The sequence below is a fragment of the Coenobita brevimanus genome, chromosome 93, assembly GCF_032717465.1.
Source record: "Coenobita brevimanus isolate Jiangsu-jjx chromosome 93, ASM3271746v2, whole genome shotgun sequence".
NCBI classification, from domain to species: Eukaryota; Metazoa; Arthropoda; class Malacostraca; order Decapoda; family Coenobitidae; genus Coenobita; species Coenobita brevimanus.
The window spans coordinates 8,248,766-8,265,244 of NC_137046.1; the positions used below are offsets into that span (position 1 = coordinate 8,248,766).

The 16,479-nt window shown below is 42.9% G+C and overlaps 1 pseudogene; it reads right to left on the bottom strand.

The window, feature by feature from the left end:
* Positions 1 to 453: 453 nt before the first annotated feature.
* Positions 454 to 571, bottom strand: LOC145412683 (5S ribosomal RNA; annotated as a pseudogene).
* Between the last annotated feature and the right edge of the window lie 15,908 nt (positions 572 to 16,479).

Sequence of the window (16,479 nt, forward strand, 5' to 3'; positions counted from 1 at the left end):
TTAGTTTAGGCTGCGATTAGGTCAGGCTGGGATAATCTAGGTTAAGTTTAGGTTAGGTTAGATTAGGTTACGCTGGATTTGGTTACGTTAGGTTAGGTTAAATTAGATGAAATCTTAATATAACTTACGTTCATCTAAATTAACCTAATCTAACCTAACCTCACCTAACCAAACCTAGCCCCATCAAACCTAAACTTAACCTAGATTATCCCAGCCTAAGCAAACCTCAACCTAAATTAACCTAACCTAAGTTAACTCATCCCAATTTAGACTGATTTCACGAATTGGCTAGGCATTTCACGAAATGACTGATTTCACAGTCTGCCTGTTAACATATCCATCCATCCATTGCCAGACGCCATGTATCCCAGACGGGGTGGTCAAGGGCTTAGAGTTAATTGTTTTACAGGGAGGGGCACTAATCCTCCACCAACCCCACTTGACACGTAGGGATGCCAACAGCATCTGGTGTTCCCAGGCGGTCACCCATCCAAGTACTAACCAGACCCAACGTTGCTTAACTTCGCTGATCGGACGGGAAGCGCTGTACTCAACGGGACAGTATATAATCGAAGAGAGTACTGAAATGGTATGGTCATGTGGAGAATGGATAACAATAGAGTGGTGAAAAAAGGTATATCTAGCGAATATGAAGGAGGGAGGAGGCAAGGTAGGCCAAGGAGAAGGTGGAGAGATATGGTGGATGAGTGTGTGAGGAAGAGAGGTTTGGAAGTCGGTGATGCTAGCGAACTGACATGAGATCGAGCTGGCTGGATGAATGTTGTGAGGAGAAGTGCATGAACAGGGATTTGGCACCCCTTTTTAACGTGGCAGCGTCTGGACTGACTCAATCGGTTAGGATTATGTGAAGCTACAGAACGTGATGAATGTTTCTGGCGTATCCGATAGAGCCAGGATTCTGAACGATGAGTGAATGGAAGAGTGGCCCATTGGACTGGGCAAATTTGGGTTGTCTGGGTATTGCTACTCCTCACCCTGCCCTAGGGTGGGAAAGGAGGTCCGGATGATGATGTTGATGATGATGATATATATATATATATATATATATATATATATATATATATATATATATATATATATATATATATATATATATATATATATATATATATATATATATATATATATATATATATATTGTTACATAGCCTATGATTCATCATCCTTTGTGTAATTCTAACGTACAGTATGCTGCATGTTTGATCACGAGCATGTTCTACCTCACTCCCCCCTTCTACCCTTACAGTAGAGTAAGTCGTTCTTTCTGTTGTTCAGAGCAGGATTGTCAACTCTTTGTCCCCTATGGCTTCATTTGCGCGTCCTTCTTACAAGTTGTATCAAGCTCTGCCGGCCCCTATATAATGAGCTGTCTCTACATTAATGGCCATTTAGATCTACTCCTCATTTTGTTCACATCTCTGTCCTCCCCTGTACAGTTATTATTGTGAGTGCTCAGGAAGTCTCCAACCATCTAGCAGCTGTGTAATTTGAGTATAACTGTTATTGCATTTTTTCTTGTACTGTGTAGCATGGGGTGTTAATTCTTGGGCCTAGTGGGGTTTTTGTGATTCATGTGTTTTGGGTGTCAGCCATTATTAATAATATTTTGTATCTGTAATAATATATCTTGCATTCACTGAGTATTATCCGGTTTTCTCATTTTATCAGGGCTGACTTAGATAAATTTACACTTGCTAATTTCGTGTTAATAGAGGCTATTGCAGTTAACCATATATTTAACCTGTTTTTTGCCATTACATTATCCTTATGAGTCCTGAATGTTTAGTTGTTAGTTTGAGCATTAAACTTTAACTTGTAATTTTACCTAACTCTTTTGTTTTGAACCTGGAACTTTGCGGGACAGTTTCTCTGTTCCGTAACATAAATTTGGCGACCTCTTATCAGGATATTCAGGATATTATCATAAGGATATTGTTTGATATTTTGTGACTGTGATTTATTCATGATGTCTACTATTACTACGCTTGATGAAGCTAAAGATTTTTTGTCAAATGTGCAAACAGTGTGTGATGTAGAAAACAGAACAAAGAATGAACTTAAGCTTGTTGCCCAACAATTGGGAATTGTTGCTCGCTCTCATCATTCTAAAGATCAAATTGTCGACATGATTAATGAAAGCTTGTTTAATGTAACTCCTCCAAATGAGCAAACGCAGATTGAAATAGCTAAGTTACAGCTAGCCCTGCAGGAGGCTCGTGCTAAGGAGGCTGAATTTCAGGCAAATGCTAAGGAGGCTGAGTCTCAGGCTCGTATTCAGGAGGCACAGATACAGGCTCAGGCACAAATTGAACTTGCTAGGATTCAGCCAGACCATGAGTATCGCATGAAACAAGGTGGAACTGGATCATCTAGCTCTGATGATTTTGATGTGGCTAAAAATGTTAAATTTGTCCCTCCTTTTAATGAATCTGATTTAACAAAGTATTTTCAGTTGTTTGAGAGGGTAGCTACAGGTTTTAATTGGCCCAAGGAGTATTGGCCAGTACTCCTTCAAACTGTTCTCACCAGTAAAGCTCAAGTAACTTACGCATCTTTTCTTCAGGATCAATGTGATAATTATGATGTAGTTAAGAGCTTGATTCTTAAGGCCTATGAGCTTGTTCCTGAAGCCTATAGAGTAAAATTTAGGACAACTTATAAGCAAGATAAGCAATCCCATGTTGAGTATGCAAAAATCAAAGAAGATCTGTTAGAGCAGTGGTTAAATTCTAAGAATGTGGATTCTGATTTTGGTAAATTTAAGCAGATGATTTTGCTGGAGGACTTCAAAAGGTGTATTAATAAAGATGTAAGCCTATATCTTGATGAGAGAAGAATAGATAATTTGTCTGATGCTGCAGTTTTAGCTGATGAATATGTTCTCACTCACAAGAGATATTCTAAAGAAAAAGAAAAGCTGAGAGTAAGTACGTTGCCTCTACTCAGAGTACAGGTAACAGGAAAGAGAATAAAGATGATGTTTCTCAGGAAGTAAATACCAGCTTCACCTCTAGATTTCAGAAAAGTAAATGTACTTATTGTAGTAAGCTTGGTCATACTACGGAGAAATGTTTCAGGAGACAGCGTGATGTGAACAAAAAGGAGTCTTTAAATATTCAGTCAATTGGTCTAGTGTCCACCCTTGAGAGTTCCCAGAATTCTTTAACTGAGTTAACTGAACCTGCTTTGAGGGGTAAATTAAATTCTCATGATGGAGCTCCTCTTTTGAGCAGTAACGTGGGTGACACTCTCAAGAGTTCATGTGCTAATTTCCTGTCTGATGGTTTTGTCAGTCCTCTGGACAGTAATGACAGGAAATCAGTTCAAATATATCGTGATACAAGTGCTTGCCAATCCCTTATGCTGACCAGTGTTCTAGGCTCTAATGTTAATTCCTCTGATGAAACTGTAATCTTACAAGGTGTAGGGAATAATTACTTCTCTGTCCCTCTGTGCAGAGTGAATTTAGAGTCTGGTTTTGTTAATGGTTCCGTTATGGTTGGGTTGGTTGAGACACTCCCAATGTCAGGTGTAACTTTCTTACTTGGAAATGATATTGGTGGAAGTCAAGTGTGTCCAGCTCCTCAGTTGTCTAGTGAGCCAGTGGCTGCGGCCCAGGACTGTGATGTCCCTGATGTGTTCTCTGCATGTGCTGTCACTAGGGCTAAGTCTTAAGTTACTGGTGATTTAGAGGATAATGATGATGATGATGTTATCCTAGCTGACACTTTTCTTGCTAATTTGGACCACTCACCAGATGAGGCAGTACCCCGTAGTGTTGATAATTTGTCTCGTCAAGAGTTGGTTGAGTTGCAGGTTGCTGACCCTGAGTTGAAAGGTCTAGCTAACTCTGCTTGCAGTGAGGAAGAGTCAGCTGGTGCTTCTACTTGTTATTATATAAAGTCAGGAGTACTTATGAGGAAGTGGAGACCCCCAACAGCATCAGCCGACTGTGAATGGGAGGTTGTACATCAAGTTGTCATCCCTCGTGTTTGTAGGCAGGATATCATTAGAGTGGCTCATGATTCCAGTTTGGCAGGACACCTTGGAGTGAGGAAGACTGTGGCACGCATTTTGAAACACTTCTACTGGCCAGGTATCTTCAGGGATGTTTCCTGGTATTGTAAGTCTTGTCACACCTGTCAAGTTGTGGGGAAGTGTAATCAGACCGAAAAGGTTGCACCTCTAGTTCCCATTCCTCCTTTTGAGGCGCCATTCACCCGTGTGTTGGTGGATATTGTGGGCCCTCTTCCTAAGACTTCTTCAGGATTTTCTTATGTGTTGACCCTGATTGATATGGCTACTCGTTATCCTGAAGCCATTCCACTTAGAAATATCTCAGCAAAGAACGTGGTTAAGGAAATGCTAGGGTTCTTCACAAAGTTTGGTCTGCCCAAGGAGGTACAGTCAGACCGGGGAAGTAATTTCATGTCAAATGTTTTCAAGCAGTCTCTGAAAGAGTTGGGCATCACCCAGATCACGTCTTCAGCTTACCATCCCCAGACCCAAGGAGTGTTGGAGAGATATCATCAAACACTCAAATCGATGCTCAAGAAATACTGTTTGGAACATCAGAAAGACTGGGATAAAGGTCTTCCATTCGTTGTGTTTGCCGCAAGAGAATCTCCAAATGAATCACTGGGCTTCTCACCCTTTGAACTACTGTTTGGCCATGAAGTAAGAGGACCCCTTAAGCTTCTCAAGGAATGCTGGCTGTCGGAGGAAGATGACGTCAACCTGCTGAAGTATGTGATGAAGTTCAAAGAACGGCTGTCCACTGCTTTACAACTGGCGAGAGAGAAATTAGGAGCTGCTGAGGAGAAGATGAAGACTTGGTATGATAAGAAGTCCAGGTTACGCCACTTTCAGCCAGGAGATCAGGTTTTGAGTCTGCTACCAGTGCATAGGCAACCTCTTCAAGCCAAGTTTAGTGGTCCTTATTTCGTGGAGAAGAAACTCAGTGATGTCAACTATGTCATCGCCACACCAGATCGTAGAAAGAACAAGCAACTTTGTCACATCAACATGCTAAAGTTATATCACAGGCGGGACGAAAATAACCCAGTCTGCACTGTAGCTGTTCCATCCGAGTCTGCAAGTGAAGTTCTACCATGCAGCATGAGCCTGAGTGATAGTTTGGGGAAGAATCCTGATATCATGAATGATCTCCAGACTAAGCTTTCTCATCTAGCTCCCGTGGAAAGGCAGGAGTTTTCGGCATTACTGAAGGAGTACCCGCAAGTGTTCCGTGCCACTCCAGGGAGAACCACTGTGTTGATGCATGATGTCGATGTTGGAGATGCAAAGCCAATTTAACTGCCTCCTTACCGTGTGAACCCAGTGAAAGTTCCTCTCATCCAGAAGGAGCTTGGCTACCTGTTGGACCGCAAGATGATTGAGCCCTGTCAGAGCGAGTGGAGTTCTCCTGTCACTCTAGTCCCTAAGCCAGGTGGGTCACAGTGGCTTTGCATCGACTACAGACGTGTTAATCAGATAACCAAAACAGACACTTACCCTCTCCCTCGCGTGGAAGATTGCATAGACAAGATCGGAAAGGCTAGGTACATAAGTAAGTTTGATTTGTTAAAGGGATACTGGCAAGTGCCTGTGACTGAACGTGCTAGGGAGATCTCATGTTTTGTAACACTGGGAAGGACTTTTGCATGTTCTGTAATGCCATATGGTATGAAGAATGCACCAGCCACTTTTCAGAAGCTCATGAATGTTGTAACAGAGGGTTTGGCAGAGTGTGTTGTTTATATTGATGATGTATTAATCTTCAGTGACAACTGGAAAGATCACCTATGCCATGTCAATAAATTTCTTGAGCGTTTGGTTCAGGCTAATCTTGTAGCTAATTTATCAAAGTGTGAGTTTGGTCAAGCTAAAGTTCAGTACCTTGGGTACGTAATTGGTGATGGACATGTTGCACCACCAGGAGCTAAGGTTCAGGTTATAAGTGATCTTCCCAGACCTAGAAGTAGGAAAGAGCTACAAAGATTTTGGGAATGGTAGGTTATTACAGGAGATTTGTTCTTAACTTTTCAATTCTTGTATCACCACTTACAGACCTACTGAAAAAGGGAGTTAAATTTGTCTGGACCGATAACTGTGAATCCTCTTTCAGCAAACTTAAAGCTATCCTATTAAGTCTGCCAGTGCTCGCTACTCCAAATTATGCTAAGCCTTTTAAGATGGCTATTGATGCAAGTGATACAGGAGCTGGGGCTGGTTTGCTGCAAGAGGATGATCAGGGTATTGAACACCCTGTATCTTATTACAGTATGAAGTTCACTCCACCTCAAAAGAACTACTCAACTATTGAGAAAGAGCTTTTGGCCTTGATTTTGGGTTTACAGCATTTTTCATTTTATTTGTGTTCTGGTTTTGACCCCATAGTCATTTATACCGATCATAACCCACTGAAATTCCTTAGTAAGTTTAAAGATAAAAATCAGAGATTGACAAGATGGAGTCTACTTCTTCAGGAGTATTCATTAGACATACAACATGTCAAGGGGAAAGAAAATGTTATTGCAGATTGCTTATCTAGACTTTAGACAGATTGTTTTAGAGTAATAAGAAATTTCCTTTGTAGATTTCTTTTTTTCTTTGTGGGGAGGTGTTACATAGCCTATGATTCATCATCCTTTGTGTAATTCTAATGTACAGTATGCTGCATGTTTGATCACGAGCGTGTTCTACCTCACTCCCCCCTTCTACCCTTACAGTAGAGTAAGTCGTTCTTTCTGTTGTTCAGAGCAGGATTGTCAACTCTTTGTCCCCTATGGCTTCATTTGCGCGTCCTTCTTACAAGTTGTATCAAGCTCTGCCGGCCCCTATATAATGAGCTCAGTCTCTTCATTAATGGCCACTTAGATCTACTCCTCATTTTGTTCACATCTCTGTCCTCCCCTGTACAGTTGTTATTATTGTGAGTGCTCAGGAAGTCTCCAACCATCTAGCAGCTGTGTAATTTGAGTATAACTGTTATTGCATTTTTTCTTGTACTGTGTAGCATGGGGTGTTAATTCTTGGGCCTAGTGGGGTTTTTGTGATTCATGTGTTTTGGGTGTCAGCCATTACTAATAATATTTTGTATCTGTAATAATATATCTTGCATTCACTGAGTATTATCCGGTTTTCTCATTTTATCAGGGCTGACTTAGATAAATTTACACTTGCTAATTTCGTGTTAATAGAGGCTATTGCAGTTAACCATATATTTAACCTGTTTTTTGCCATTACATTATCCTTATGAGTCCTGAATGTATTGTTGTTAGTTTGAGCATTAAACTTTAACTTGTAATTTTACCTAACTCTTTTGTTTTGAACCTGGAACTTTGCGGGACAGTTTCTCTGTTCCGTAACAATATATATATATATATATATATATATATATATATATATATATATATATATATATATATATATATGTTTTACATTTGAATTTGCCCGACATCTTTGACTTTTAACCGATTGCTCTGGACTTGGAATGACATCATTCTTGCCGGAATACTAACCTTTTCAACAAATTTAAGTGAAACGAAGTCAAACTGTTTCTTGTGTTCTTGCCCTGTGACTGAAGACTGACGTTTTCCTGTGACTTCAACATCTGATTGACTGTTATCAAAATGCATTCCGTTTATCCTTAGATGACCCCAAACATTTCCACAAAATATGGTCTAAACGGATAAAAAACTAAGTAAGCTGACCATGCCATCTGACTTCCACCTTTGACAAATATCCTTAAAAAAAAAAAAAAAAAAAAAAAAAAAATGTTTACCTCTTGAAAACGTTTCATCCCTTCAATCGATTTTGGTCGAAATCAGATCAAAATCGTTTTAGTTGTTTTGTTCACACACACACACGGATCAAACTTTCACCTTGCACTGTGACCTTAACCTTTGACTGGCTTTTTTTAAAACAGAATCTCTTCGTTCTTATCTTACTCCAATCCTTTCACTAACTTTGGTGGGAATTGAATATAATTGTGTATGCTGACCTTGCTAGGCCTAACGTTGACCTAGACCTGAGATTTAGACCTCTGACCTACTGTTGTAAAAATAATTGATAAACTTTTTGCCAGATTCTCAACTTCGAACAATGTCAAGCTAAAACCAGACGAAGACTATTTTAGTTAAACTGTGTACACCCCTCTACTCGCCCCCTCACCCCCCCTCCCGCCCCCTCACCCCCCACACACACACCGCTCAAAGCATAACATTGGCGCGGGTGTGTCCCCTGTCACAAACCAGTGTTCTGGCCATTGTGTCTACAGTCAACACCATAAATTGATTCAGTGGCCAGCCTGATTATACAGTACAAGTGTGTGTGTGTGTGTGTGTGTGTGTGTGTGTGTGTGTGTGTGTGGTGAGTTCGAGTCATTCGATATATATCGCATGCCGCCACTGACTTCGTGGAGTAAATATAAATCATATACTATTTACAGTGAACTGCCCATTTCTCCTCTGCTTGACACCTCACTCTGACCTAGACAAAAAGATACCTTATACTTTTTCTTACTTTAGTACTGATTCTTATTCCATATTCACATTAACTTCTTTCCGATTTTACAAACGTTTGACGAAATGCTGCTGAAAATACCTCCCTAAAGATATTCTGAATCTAAACTGGCATTGTAAAAATGTGGTTTTCGTGTGTTACGTAAGATCAACTGATGACGTCAATGAATTGCTGGTTGGGAATCCGTCCACTGTCACCTTTATCACCCTCAGACGACCCGCCTCATCTCAGAGTCGGCCACTGATCAACAGGTTCTCTGCCTACCTCTCTCACTCCATCTCTGTCAGCCTTCAACTGCTTACCACACTCCATCTTTGTACTGTTCCCCGGCACTTTATCACATTCAAACGATCCCGCCTAATCTCAAATTCGGTCGCCAATCAAACTGCTTCTATGTCCATCTCAGTCAGACCCCACCTGGTTCTCTGCCTACCACTTACCACACCCCATCTTTTTGCTGTTCCCTGCCACTTTTATCACACTCAGACGATCCCGCCTTATTTCAAGGTCGAGTAACAATCAGGGTGCAAGTGACGGTGAAGAGTGAGGGTGCTGTGACAGCTGTTGTATCAATGTCTGCTTTTTAGAGAAAGATTATAGCAAACACTGTACTAGGAAACTATATAATATGGTATAGAAACAAATTAACTGGGGTTTACTGGGCAAGTATGGGGAACTGGGGTTTATTGGGCAAGGATGGGGAACTCGGCATGTATGGGAAGTGGGGTTTATTGGGCAAGCATAGGGAACTGAGGTTTATTGGGCATGTATGGGAACTGGGGTTTATTGGAGCAAGTATGCATAGGGGTGTGTGGTGTGAACTGGGTGGACTGTGGAGTTCCCGGTTAAGGGTGAGAGGAAACTGGGGCGAATAACGCAACAGGTCTCTGTACTCTGCCCACATCCCGCACTCTACCGGCGCGTGAACAGACTTCTTGTTCTCTAGACCTTCAGTAGTATAACCATCCATATGCACACCCGCAGCCACACCACATGACCGCATTACAGGTCAGTAGGCATCTAGTTAACCAGACTTAAAAATCTGCGACCAACTACCTCTCGTAACTCAAGATTTGCTCTTGTAGGTAGAATAAGACACATTAAGTTTCTGAACTCTTTTTTTATTTTTTTCCTCGTCATTCCTACAATAACGAAGTAGTTTATCTAAGTTTCTTCGTGGATCTATTTCGTGATTTCTCTGTGAACGCCCTCCCAACCCCATCCAACATAACTCACAATGCTACTTCAACACCACACCCCAACCACCTCTTATCCCTCACCTGCCGTGCATTCCCCAGCACCATAACCCAACCGTCTCCTCCCCCGTTCCTCAACCTCAGCACCACACCTCGGACACCACCTCCCTGTCATTCTTCCTGACCCCCCCAACACCACATCCCAACCATCTCCTACCCCTCACTCACCTTACCCTCCCTCCAAACCATACCATAACTACCTCCTCCTCATTCACCTCTCACCTCCTCTCCCAAGCCCCAGTACCACACCTCAACTACCTTGTCCCTCTCACTTACCGTATCCCACCCCTCTTTCCAACATCACACCTCAACCACTTCCTCCCCTGCACTCACCCTAGCCCCAACACCACACTCCAGCCATGTCCTACCCTTCAACAACCCAACGTCCCCAACAATGATCCACACGCACACAACCACCTCCCGGACAGTGAATAAATATACTATACTACCAGAGGCAACAAATCAAAGGGTCAAGTTCAAGCAGTTTCTGTACACCTTATACACATCTTCTTCATATCCATCTCTGCGTACGGGTCTTTATAACTCCTCAGGTCCACTCCATCTCATCCTTGTGTACCACCGAATTTTTACAACCCTCACTTCCTCTACAATACTCTACTTCACCAAATTCCCATCATTTATCCAAGCTTCCCCCATCTTTCTCATATCAAACCGTCACAGAAATCTCCTCATCTCTATCTCTAACATCCTTCATATCCCTTTCAGCTCCATATAAGTAGATACAGGGCGTTTCTACTACGCATCCCTAACCCCTTTTCATTTTAGCAGATGACCAAGTGTAGTAAGACTGGAGGGTTGATTTGATCAGTAACCATGGAGAATCATTCCTGCCTTATAACCAGGGCATGTTGGCTTCCATGTAATCACCACCGAGTATCTGAATTGTGAGAGTGACTCAATTTCCACGGATAAAAACAAACGAGCTACACCTCATCCCCTTTCACATCATTCCGTCCGCTTCATATCCCTCCCTCACACCCACCTGATCACTCTCTCATCCCTCTCCATATTGATTCCCTTACACTATCCATATCTTCTACCAGTTTTTTTATACGGGCGCATATCTAGAAACCAGAGAATGTCAGTCACTCACTAACGATTTTCGACGGTAGACACGCGCCATACTTAATGTGGCTAAATCCTTTTTGTTGTATACCCTGAACCTCCCTCGCCTATTACTTTTTCACTCGTTCTTTCCCTCTCGCAAGACATTGTCCCATTCCTTTCTCTTTATTTTCATGAACCACCTCAAGTTTATATTGCACCTCTTCATTTCTTTTTTTCTGCACCTGTTCAATTCCTTTTTCCTATCGTCTTCTCCCCACCAGCAACATCCCATCCCTTCCCCTCCCACTCATGATCCAACTTAACCATATACTGCCGTTCACCATCATCCTTACCGCCTCCTTCGCACCACCAATATATATTTCTCTTTTACTGCCTCGTCAGCGCCTTCAGCAGCTTCCAAGCACGCTGAAATTAAGCTGGGACTGCAGGATCACTCGTAATTTCAGTTCCAGTCAAGTTATTCTGATTGAACTGAAAGATTAATTTCCAGGCTCGTTTTATTGAGGTTTACGACCAGGGGTGAACTAAAATCAAATATCATTCCCTCTTGTGTATGATACTAGTTTAAGGTTATAATCCCGTTGCATATAATAGTAATTTATGAGACCCAGAAAGAGACTGTCCTTGAGTATAATCTTGCAACAGCCTGGGAGGTCTTATTTCAGTGCCGGTAACGCGAAGTATGGGTTGAAATGAATTACTCTCCACCGCTGCCTTGTCTGAGCTTCATATAACGACAAATACGTTCCCCTGGTGTTGGCAAAACACATCTTCCAGGGCACATCTCATCACTGCTACATAACCCGGGTACCTACGTCTTTCCGAGGCGCTTTGATCACATCACCAATGCTTAATAACACTACAGAAGTAATACAGATATCCCCGGTAACCACTTCCTTCCGCGGCGCTCTGACCACACCACCAACACTTAATGACACAACAAAACTAGCACAGGCCACTGGGCGGAGAGGAAAAGATTTACATACTGCAAAAGTGGAGTGTACTTGATGAGGATGGTATATACAGTAAGACAACAGATAACGAAGCAATGAGAACAAGAAGGCCCCAGAAACTGTGCCTCCAAGGTGGCACTATGAGCTACCGGAGTGATGTACAGAAAGGGACTGGGGTCTGATATACATCTGGCTGTTCTCGGTACATGTATTAAGACTTACCATGCTACAGGATGGTTAATTTGATGACTTTTATACCCGGAAAATTGCTTGCCAGAGTACGACTGCCCATACTAAAACAATATGCTGTATGTGATCACAAGTTTCAGGTTTTACTGAGAATATATCTGCATTTCATGCATTTTTACTTAATCATTTTTTTTTCTGCTTTACAATGCCACTCAGTATTCGTTAATAAGGAGCTCAGCGATAACAGCAAGACGCTTCCCGATACTGAAGTGTATAAGCATGGGAGTCCCTCAGATAACAGCTTCACCAGTAGCCACTTGTTGATCTCGTTCCTCCTCTATGATATCATCTCGCCCCACAACTGATCATTGAGAGAAGGGGTATTAAACTTGTGGTTAATGACAGCTTCAGGGATGGTGGCAAGAAACCCACAGTCTTTATTCCCAACGATTTCTCCCAGCATGCTGTCCTTCTCACGTGCCTATCGTCTTTGGATGGGATGGAATACTGTTGCCATCCATCACCTAAACAAACAGGACCTTCACTACGGCTGCAGGTGGGATGAGGCTGGGGTACTGATGTTTACACTGGTGGGTGGTTTCAGTTGTCTCTTGAGGCGTTGCAAATTGACAACTGGGGCCTACACGAATTATAAATTACTACAGACACAGAAAACCCTATTCCCCTCTCTGATATCCTTCTCTGATAATTAACTTATTGGGTTTTACCTGGGCATTTGCTGACCTTCGACTTACTCTCCGACGGCTGGCTGGAGCTAGTCAGGGCAGGGGGTGTTTAGCGGAACATTAGCGGGATATCGCTCACCAAACACTGGGGTCGAGAGGGCGGGCTGCAGGCGGGTCTGAGGTACTGAGTTATGGTCGCGTTACATCCTACACCGCCAACTGACCACATACCAAACTCTCCATTTATCTCTTAATCTATACACTGCCAGAAGCTGTAAATTATGCTATGCCCACAATACCACTCAAACCATCCATTATACACACATTAAACTGTTAGCTAATGTCAACCGCTTGCCAGACGTCCAATCCAAGGACTTCTTCCAAAGTGGCTGCTACAAGAACTCTTTCATGCCTCTCTTTTACAACTCATCACCACTCCCTCCTATCAGTCTAAGCCGCCCTCCTCCATGTACTCCTTATAAAGACGGATATTCTTTACCACACGAGTAGCCATGCTTTAGTGCTCAGTGAACCCAACACCACATTAAGGGCTTAAGGTTAGCTTATGCGATTTTTTCTGGGTAATTCAACGTTAACATGTTCATCCCAAGGTGGAAGATTTAGGACCCCACAGCAGGTGAAGGTCGGACTGTCTTCCTCAGCGATCAGAGGACGCTAGTGTTACAACTATATTTACAGATGCTCTGCTGACTATATTCTGTATACAAGTAATCCTGATACATATGCACTGGCAAAGTATCTCGTGGTGAAATAAAAATACGTATTATGTGATTAAAAAAAAAAAAACTTTCGACGCATAATAGTTCCTCCAAATAGACGTACGTATTATAATGTTTACACGTGCCTGTTTTATTGAGGCAGGATTAATTCCCATTTCCTAACGAGAAAAAAATAACATTATTAGCACGAGAAAGAGGGCATTATAAATAGTATGCTGTTCAAAATAATAACTCCAATATTATCTATTAAGTCTCGCAAACAAAACACTATCCACAATACCCCCACACCCACAGCAACACCCACAACCACACCCACCCATTACCACACACTTAGTACCATACCAACACCCACCCTTGTACCAACACACACACACACCCAAAGTCACACCCACACCCACACTCTCACATCTAGCCACCCACCTACACCAACAGGTACACCTACAGTCCCAGCCACACCCTCACACACTCAAACCCACCCACCTGTCCATACCAACACCCTTACACCGATCCACCTACTCGTACTCACACACCTACACCCACCTACCCACATACCTGCACTTCTCTTGACACACAAACACACACACACACACACACACACACACACACACACACACACACACACACACACACACGCACATAAGCACTGACCTACCACAGACAGCACAAAGGGGCGGTCTATACTAATGAAAAAAAATAGCTTCCATTTTCACAGCGACATTTACCGTGTTACAACCACCTGATAAGCCTGTACTTCCACCACATATAAATTAGTTCATTACGTTTGACCGCCAGGAATGATGGGCCGGGAGGGAAGAAAGGAAAGAGGGGGAAGGTATGTAAAGCTGGAAGGGAGGTAGGGAAGATGGGGAGGAAGGAGTTTGGAATGAGAAAGATAGAGAAGGAGGGAGGAGATTGGGGCAAGGATGGAGAGAGAGAGAGAGAGAGAGAGAGAGAGAGAGAGAGAGAGAGAGAGAGAGAGAGAGAGAGAGAGAGAGAGAGCGCTATGGAGGAAGGTAGTGAATTAGAACAGGAACTGAGAGAGGGAAAGGGAATGAGGGAGGTATGGTGGGCGTACAAGGGCTGAACGTAGGAAGGAGGGAGGTTATTGGAGGTGTTGATAAGACTGGATAAATGGTATTAATTAACTAATGTCCCACCCACCCACTAGGCCATCCATGATGAGCTACACCCAACCACGAACCAGCCAGGCCTCAAGGCCGCCTCATTACCCAAGTCAGCAGCGCCTCCCTGTAGTCAAAAAGCCTAAATGAGGGCGTGAGGGCGTAACGAGTATTTACGAGGTGGGACAATCAGGGCAGCACCAGCATAGATTACGATTACGATCTGAGGCGATTAATATCTTTACGAGATCACCTAAGTCTCCCCGCCAGTTAATATCAAGTGGTAGAACGAGGTGGAAAATGGGGGTAAATGAGGGAGGCTTCAAATGGCGAGCGGGATGAGTGGAAGGGTGGTGTGGTGAGTTGAGTGCTGTGGTGTGGTGTGGAGTGGCCGCTTCCTAAATTCAACAGTGCATGGCGGTGTTGTTTGGGGAAGTGATATAAAATACAACTACCACTCTCGGTGAACGGCTGCTTATTTGTTACCGATGAAAGAAGTCGGGTAGGTGAGCGCATTCTGGTAGCTCTTAGTGGTGGTGAGGGCTGACTGCTTCTGTCATTACCGGTGACTAGTTATTTATTACCGATGCAGTAGTTGGGGTGGGTGGGTGTGTCCTGATAGCTGCTGGTGGTGGTGAGACCTGACTGCTTGAGAGGAGTGGTAGGTCTGTGGCTATAAAACTGAAGACAACCTAGAGTTTTGTCAGTTATGTTTGCTTCTGAATTACACACACACACACACACACACACACACACACACACACACACACACACATACACACACACACACACTTATTCCACTTATCCATCTCTTATGTTTGGTTTAGTCTATTTCTTCCCTTGCTCTTCAATAAATGCTGTTCCGTTCTACACTAGACTTTAGCATTTTACGGTACTATATCAAAGTGGAAGTTGGAGATACGAGTAAACAGATTGATCTGCGTATGGGATAACCAAATCTTCTTAAATTTAATCTGCTAAGTCTACCCCTCCTGTACGGTAGCAATGAAGTAATATATTTTGGCTAAAGTGATAATTTATTTCAGCTTATGGAAACCCTTCCCCATCACCCAAGGAGTCATTATTTCAAAGGGAAAATTATACGCTCCAGAATCGTCTAATATTCACTAAAAGTCACTATACTGCTTTAACCTGTTCAAAATTTTCCATCTCTCCATCTTGAAGGCTGAGTTACAAGAAGAGACTGACAATGCAATACGGTGCTAGTCACGAAGAGGTGTAAAGACAAGGATGTTAAATCGTACCACTGTATTTTTCTGGCAATGAGCTACGTGAAATAAGCAGCAAAAGGACAAAAATATGGACCAAACTACAGTAAAATGGGTATAGTGATTATTGAATGATCCTTTTCTTTACGCTAATTAAATCGTGGAAGAGGGCATGATAACATTACCCCTTAGTCTTAAAAATGCAGACATTCTGGTGAGAAAAACAAATTGACCCCTTTTTATGCTGAGGGTCCCGCTGTTCACCTGGATGGCAGTGGTGTTGGCCTGACTGTGTGAAATAATACCCCCTCCCTCACCACTGTTTGCTGACGTAACACACACAGGCACGCGGTGTGTGTGTGTGTGTGTGTGTGTGTGTGTGTGTGTGTGTGTGTGTGTGTGTGTGTGTGTGTGTGTGTGTGTGTGCGTGTGGAGGGCCGGACTAGGTGTGTCCAGCGTTGGTACAATTGACCTATTGGACCTATTGACCTATTATTCCCTCATTCAACCCTCGTGTGTGCGGAGGACCAGAAAGGGAGTGCTGAGCATTGCTACACAATGGCCTAAGCAACAACAATCCTTCTTCCACAATAAATCATCCTCCCTCATACCTCGCGTGTGTGGAGGGCTGGGCTGGGTGTGTGTGGCGCTGGTACACAGAAATGTATA